Below are 7,627 nucleotides of genomic sequence, written 5' to 3'. Positions count from 1 at the left end.
CCCCCCCCCCAAGATGTTCATTTTTATGGGTATGAGTTTTTCTCTGAACACCCTTTTAGTAATATCACATACATTTGAATATGTAATACAGTAAATTATTTTCCCTAAGAAAAATAATTTGCATTGTTGTTTCTCTTTTGTCTATGCTTAGCTTATGTATGAAATGTCTATGTTGTAAATTTTTTTTCAAGAACCAGCTTATGTATGTATATATGGACGGATGTTTGTATTTATTCTACTGCTTTTCTGCTGTATAACTCATTTAATTATGTTATATCTTTTTTATTAACTTTCTATTGTCGTGTAACAAATTGCAACAAATACAGCAGCTTAAAGCAAAACTAATATCACATAGTTCTTTATGTTAGAAGTCCAGACACACACAACTGGGTCTGCTTACAGTTTTACAAACTAAAGCCAAGAGGTCAGCTGGGCTGGACTGGGCTCTTTTTTGGAGGCTCTGGGATAAAATCATCTTCCATCTTCAGTCAGGTTTTTCATAGTATTCAGTTCCTTGGGGTTCTAGCACTGGGTCCCCTGCTTGCTTATTTTTCTACTGGCCAGAGGTCATTCTCACCTCCTAAAGGACACTCTAATGCTCATCCCAGGTGGATTTCCCCATCTTCAAAGGTAGCAACAGCACATAAACTCATTCACGTGCTCTGAATTTCCCTTCTTCTATCAGATGGAGAAAACTATTTGCTTTTAAAGGTTTCGGGTGATTAGTGTGTGTACACCTAGATAATCTCCATTTTGATTAACTCAGAGTTAACTGATTAACTCCTAAGCACATCTGAAAAAAAAAGTCCTTTGATATGTCACAAAACATAATCAAAGCATGATATCATATTTACAGTCTCAGGGTTTAGGGCAAGAAATTTTGGGAGGCCATCTTAGAATTATGCCTGCCATGATATTTATTACTTCCCTAACCTTTGTTTTGTTTTACTGTTATTTTTCAAAAATTTTAATTGAAAGCTCAATTCATTTGTTTTCTTTTTTGTTCTTTTTTTTTTCCCCAGTGATGTTCATTTTTATGGCTATGAGTTTTTCTCTGAAAACCCTTTTAGTAATATCACTTACATTTGAATATGTAATACAGTCAATTTTTTTCACATAATTCTATAATTTCATTTTGACTCAATAATTGTAATAGAGCTACTTTTTGAAGTTACAAGCTGAGCAGCTGGTTTTAGTTTTATATTTTGTTAATAATTTATAAGCTTGTTCTTTTGTTCTGCATTGTGGTGAGAAATATTGTTTTTATTATATGTACTTGCAGAAATGTATTGATTATATACTGGGACACACACATACACACACACTGACACACACACACAATTCAATAAATTTGTACCTTCAAAGAGAGACAGGATGCAAGGACTTGTTTCCCTGAGATACACAAAATATTCCATACAAGTCTGTAAGAAGAATTCAGCTATAATTTTTAATGACTTCTTAAAAACTAGTTTAAAAACTGGCTAGTGTAAAAGGACCAAGTCCATGGGAGCTGAACCTAGGGCAATTTTTAACCACTAGCAAGTTAATTTTTTTCATAGATTCTAGTGCGGAAATACATGAGAAATATTGGGGGCAGTGTAAGATACATGAGAAAGTTTCCATTGGGTTTCAGGCTGGAGGGAAGACAAGAGCAGCTATAGTAGAAAAGGCATGAGTCCTGCCACTATCTTACTCCCTATATTTTGCCTATATAACAAAAGATAACAGAGGGGAGGATATCAAGCACAGGAAAGGACCCACTGTGTCTAAGGATAGGAAACAACAACAACAAAAATCTAGCCATGGGGTGGGCTAGGAATACATGCTGAGCCCAGATCATAAGTGGTCTCCTGAAGGAAAGAGTCAAAATCAGTGAGAAGGCCCCAATCACTGAGATCAATGACTTATACATACCTAAGACTGAGACTAAACCAGGACAACAAAGAATAATCCCTCATGTCACAGTAAAGAATAAATGAGGTGGAATGGATGGATGGCTCAGTTGGTTAGAGCGAGAACTCTGAACAACAAGGTTGCCGATTCAATTCCTGTATGGGATGGTGGGCTGCGCCCCCTGCAACTAAAGATTGAAAACGGTGACTGGACTTGGAGCTGAGCTGCACCCTCCACAACTAGGTTGAAGGACAATGACTTGGAGCTGATGGGCCATGGAGAAATACACTGTTCCCGAGTATTCCCCAATTAAAAAAAAAAAAAAAAAAAAAGGTTTACACATACTGAAAGTAAAAAAAAAAAAAAAAAGAAGAAGAAATAAAGTGGTTCCATTTCTCAGGCAAAAATGCTATTTTCTACTGCCCTACACAGTATGTCTAGCTCTCAATACAAAGTTATGAGAAACACAAAAATGGCAGGAAAGAAAATGCTCTCAAGAGGCAAAACAATCATTAGAATCAGACTTAGATATGACAATGATAATGGAAGTATTAAACAGAATTTAAAATAACTATAATTAATATGTTTAAGTCTTGAGTGGAAAAGGTGAACAAAACGCATTACTAGATAGGTAACTTCAACAGAGAAATGAAACGTTAAGAGATAATTTAACGGAAGTGTTACACATGAAAAACACAATAACAGAGAATATGGCCTCAAAAGAACAGATGAGGAAACTAAACATAATGATTTTAAATTAGCCAGAAAGAAATAAAAATAAAATTCCTATTTAAAAAAAGGAACAGAGTATCTAAGAACAGTGGAATAATCTGAAATGAACTAAAATCAATGTAATTGGAATTCCTATAGATGAAAAAAAGAATGGTGAAAAATAAATATTTTAAGAGATAAGGTTAAAGAATTTTCCTAATGAAATACACAAAACCACTGATTCAAGACACTCAGAGAACAAGCACAATAAATCACAGGACAAAGCAAAATAACAAAAACAGAAACATCTAGTTATGCCATATTGAAAGTGCTGAGAATCAAAAACATAGTTAATGAAAGTAGCTAGATTTAAAACAAACAAACAAACAAAAAGTCCCATATAAAGAAACAGAGACAAGAATTACAGAAGACCTCTTTATAAAAAATATGCAACCCAAGAGAAAGACGTTGTTATTTCATTAAAGTCTGAAAAAACAAACTGTCAAACCCAAATTCAATACCTAAGGAAATATCTTTTCAAAAGAATAGAAATAAAATAAGATAAAAATCAGAAACACAAAATTAAAGAGAATGTATTGTCAGTAGATCAGCAAACAAGAAATTTTTAAGGAAGATTTCAGGCAGAAGAAATATGACGCATAGTTATAAATTGAATCTAAGTTAAAAAAAAGTAAGAGTAATAGAAATTGCATAAATAGAGGTAAATACATGAAGCTTTATTTTTTCCTTATTTCTAATTACTTTAAAAAATAATTGGCTGCCTAAAGCAAAAGAGTCACAAGTAATTGACTTTTATAGCAAACATAAAATTACATTGGATGACAATAGCAAAAAAAGACGAAACAAATGAATTGGAACTATATATTTGTCAGATCTTTAGTTACCCATAAATCAGTAGATAGTCGTTAAAGGCGCACAGAGTCTTTAAATGTATATTACAAACCCTAGGGGAATCACTAATTTTCTTTTAAAAGAGGTATAAATAATAAATCAATGTTGTATATAAAATAAACCCCCAAAATAGTCAATTGTTATAAAAGAAGACAGAGAAGAAAGGGGAAACAATAAATAAAAAGATTAGAAAATAATAAAATGGCAAACAGTAATTCAACAGCATTGATAATCATATTAAATATAAATAGCCTAAACAAACTTATTAAAAAATAAAGGTTATCATGTTAAATAAAAATAAAAAAAAAACAAGACTCAGCTATAAGTTGTCTATACAAATTCCACTTTAAAAATAAGAAATAAATAGTTTTTAAATAAAACAGACTGGAAAAAATCATATCATGCAAACACTAGTCAAGCTGGAGTGGCTGTATTACTAGATAATATCATTATTACATACTGATAAACTGATCAATTACTCAGGAAAACAACAATCCTAAACATATATCCACCTAACAGCAGATCTCCAAAATACATAGAACAAACTGATAAAACTGAAAGTAGAAATAAATAGATCCACCCTTGCAGTTGAAAACTTAAACCCTCTCAGAAATTGATAGAATCAGAATACAGAAAAGTAGTAAAAATATAAAAGATCAGAGAAACGTCATCAACCAGTTGAATTAGCTGACATTTATAGAAATGTATAGAGTATACATTTTATTTCTTTCATGTACAAATGGAACATTCACCAAGATAGATCATATCATGGGCCACAAAACAACCCTTAATGAATCTTAAAAAATTAAAATTATGTATATGTACCACAACTTCTTTATCCATTCATCTATCGAAGGACATTTTGGTTGTTTCCATGTCTTGTCCACCGTAAACAAAGCTGCAATGAACATTGGCGTACACGTGTCTCTACAGAGAAATGCTTTTATATTTTTGGGGTAGATACCCAGGAGAGCGATTGCTGGGTCATATGGTAATTCTATTCGTAATTTCTTGAGGAACCTCCACACTGCCTTCCATAGAGGCTGCACCAGTCTGCATTCCCACCAACAGTGTATGAGAGTTCCTTTTTCTCCACAGCCTCTCCAACACTTGTTACTATTTGTTTTGTTGATGAAAGCCATTCTGACTGGGGTGAGGTGATATCTCATTGTGGTTTTCATTTGCATTTCTCTGATGATTAGCAAATTATACACACATTAAGATGCCAAATCTCCCAAAACTAATCTACAAATTCAACAGAATTCCATTAAAAATCTCAGCAGGTATTTTAGAAATTGACAAACTGATTTTAAAATTTATGTGGAAAGCCAAAAACCTAAAATAGTCAAAACTATTTTGAGCTGGAAGGACAAAGTTGAAGAATTCATATCCTGTTTCCCCGTAAATAAGACCTAGCCAGACAATCAGTTCTAATGTGTCTTTTGGAGCAAAATTAATATAAAAACTGGTATTATGTTATTATATTATATTATATTATATTATATTATATTATATTATACCGGGTTTTATAGTAAAATATATAAGACCTGGACTTATAGTAAAATAAGACCTGGTATTATATTATATTATATTATATTATATTATATTATATTATATTATATTATATTGTATTATATTATACCCAGTCTTATATTATAGTAAAATAAGACTGGGTCTTATGTTAATTTTTGCTCCAAAAGATGCATCAGAGCTGATTTTCCAGCTAGGTCTTAATTTCGGGAATGAACACTGGATGAACAGACTGGAATAAAAATCACACAGTGGAATACTATTGAGCAGTGAAAAGAGACATACTGTTGATATACTTGTATAATATACCATGGATGGATCTCAAAGAGATTATGCTATATGAAAGCGGCCAAATTAAAAAGACTACACACTATATGATTCCATTCTACCTTTTCCAATCTGGAAAAGGTAGAGCTATAGGAATAGAAGACATCAATGACTTGCAACAGTGGGAGTTGAAAGGAATGGGACTGTGTGTGCGTATGTGTGTGTGGTGATGGAATTGTTTCATATTTCAATGTAACAGTCTTTACACAATTGCATGCATTTGTCAAAAAGTAGAACTATACAAAAATGGTGAATTATATCCCAATAAAAATGGGGGGAAAATCATATTTTAGTTATTACACAAGAGACAATCAAGAAATTTATTCTATCTGTCTTTTTTCTTCTTTGTCCTTTCAATTTGTATATAAGTTGTTCAATTGCTAAATTATTATCAGTTATATACTAATTACATTAATTCTGCCGCTAATCTCCAAATTTATTTTAGTATTCGTTTTCCAGTTAAATATATTCAGTTATTACTATTCATATGCCATTCACTATTACTATCCAAGACACCCAACATCCAATTTAAAGGAAACTTGTCTTTTACCCCCAACTCCCTTCCATCAATTTTTGTTTGTTTGGTTGTTGTTTGTTTGTTTGTTTTAAAATCATCTAAGCCCCTGAGGCTGCAAGTCTCATTGCTCCTTCTCTTTCAGCTTTGGCTCCAGTGGTTAACAGGAATAAGCAGGCCTGGCCCTTCCAAACACTCCTGCCACTCCTGGTGAGGGTAAAGCTCTGTGAGAGTTTCCAAGTTTTGTCATTTATGTCATTCATCTAGTGTCCTTTGTCTGCCTTCTGGTCTCTGATAAACTCAAATTAATGGGTTCTACCTGGAAAGATGATGGCCCCACCCTTGTGGACTGAAATTTCTGAAAGCCAGAGCCCATACATAATATTTGAAAAATCATACATTTAGATTTCTAATATAACTGAGACTGACCCTAGAGTGATGCAAAAAAACAACAACCCCCTCAACTGAAATATCTCCAGTTATAGAATTTTGGTTAAAATTTGCACTCTAGTAATTTTCTCAAGATGGGGTTATGGAAACATTACCTGATATCAGACTATTTGTCTACATAGTCTTGTAGTATTTCTAATGACTCTTTTTTGATAGCATGTTGCTGCTCTTTGCTACCATTTTTCTTACACTCTTTGTATCAATTGTTGCCAGTACCACTTGTCTTTCATTAATTCTTGCTAAATAATTTAAATTTTTCTAGACTGGTTATTTGGAATTCACTTTGTGAAAGGAAAGGAGGCAGCCTTCCAGGGTTCATAACTTCCAGGGTTCATAACTGAGAGGTTCTTGTCTCTGTTATCCAGAAATAGATAACTACCTACAAATACAGCTACTACCTATACAATAAGATTCCCGATTCCTCTCTTTCTTCTATGCAAACCAATTCTAGAAAGACTTTAGTTACAAACTCTGCTCACACTAGTTTCCTCACTCTCTATTTCAACAAGGCTCATGACTAGAACTTCAGTACTTAACCTCTGGAAGTAGAGTTTTCCCAGTACATTCTGAAATTTGCCGGCACTGAGCCCTTTGGCCCTTATGTACACTTCTTCACTCCACATATTCCCATATACATTTAGTTCTTCAGATGCTTTTGGGGACCCTACCTACATGTTGAAGTCAGTAAATTGTATACTTCCTAGGTTTTCTGAAAAATAAATATTACATATTTTTTTATTGTTGTTATATAATTTCCAGGAAAAGAGGAGGAATAATGCTGATTTACAGTCATACGAGAAGTTACAGTCTAGTAAAATTGATATATATTTTTGGACGGGAAGAGCCAAACATCTAAGATACTTAGGTTCAATTATACCATTATTATCAGATCTTCCCATACTCCCCCCAAATCATCTACTGTGTTCTTCAAACTTAATCAAACTATGAATATTAAACAATGGCTTTCAGTTGGACAGCAAACCTAAAACAATCTGAAGAAGGAAATTTCTTGTGGAGATTTTCTGTCACACTCTCATGGAGGAAAACATTTTCCCTCCTCTGTTTCTCTCTTTCATTGTTTCTTTCTTTCAATCAAAAGTTAGGTTTTAATAATTATTTTTCTTACCTCCAGTTTCTTGGATTATCATTATGCTGTTTTCCTAGTCTCTGGATGGTTTATTTATTGTTGTTTTTCTCTTTTTAGGTTAAAATGCTTACTGTAGTTTTAGTGGAAAAATCCTTACCTTTGTTTCAACCTTCTGGACTCCTTAGAGGACTTGGTACAACACT

Source organism: Rhinolophus hipposideros (genome assembly GCF_964194185.1).
Source record: "Rhinolophus hipposideros genome assembly, chromosome: 8".
Taxonomy (NCBI): domain Eukaryota; kingdom Metazoa; phylum Chordata; class Mammalia; order Chiroptera; family Rhinolophidae; genus Rhinolophus; species Rhinolophus hipposideros.
The sequence above is the reverse complement of the archived record's forward strand: the minus strand, read 5'-3'. Positions refer to the sequence as shown.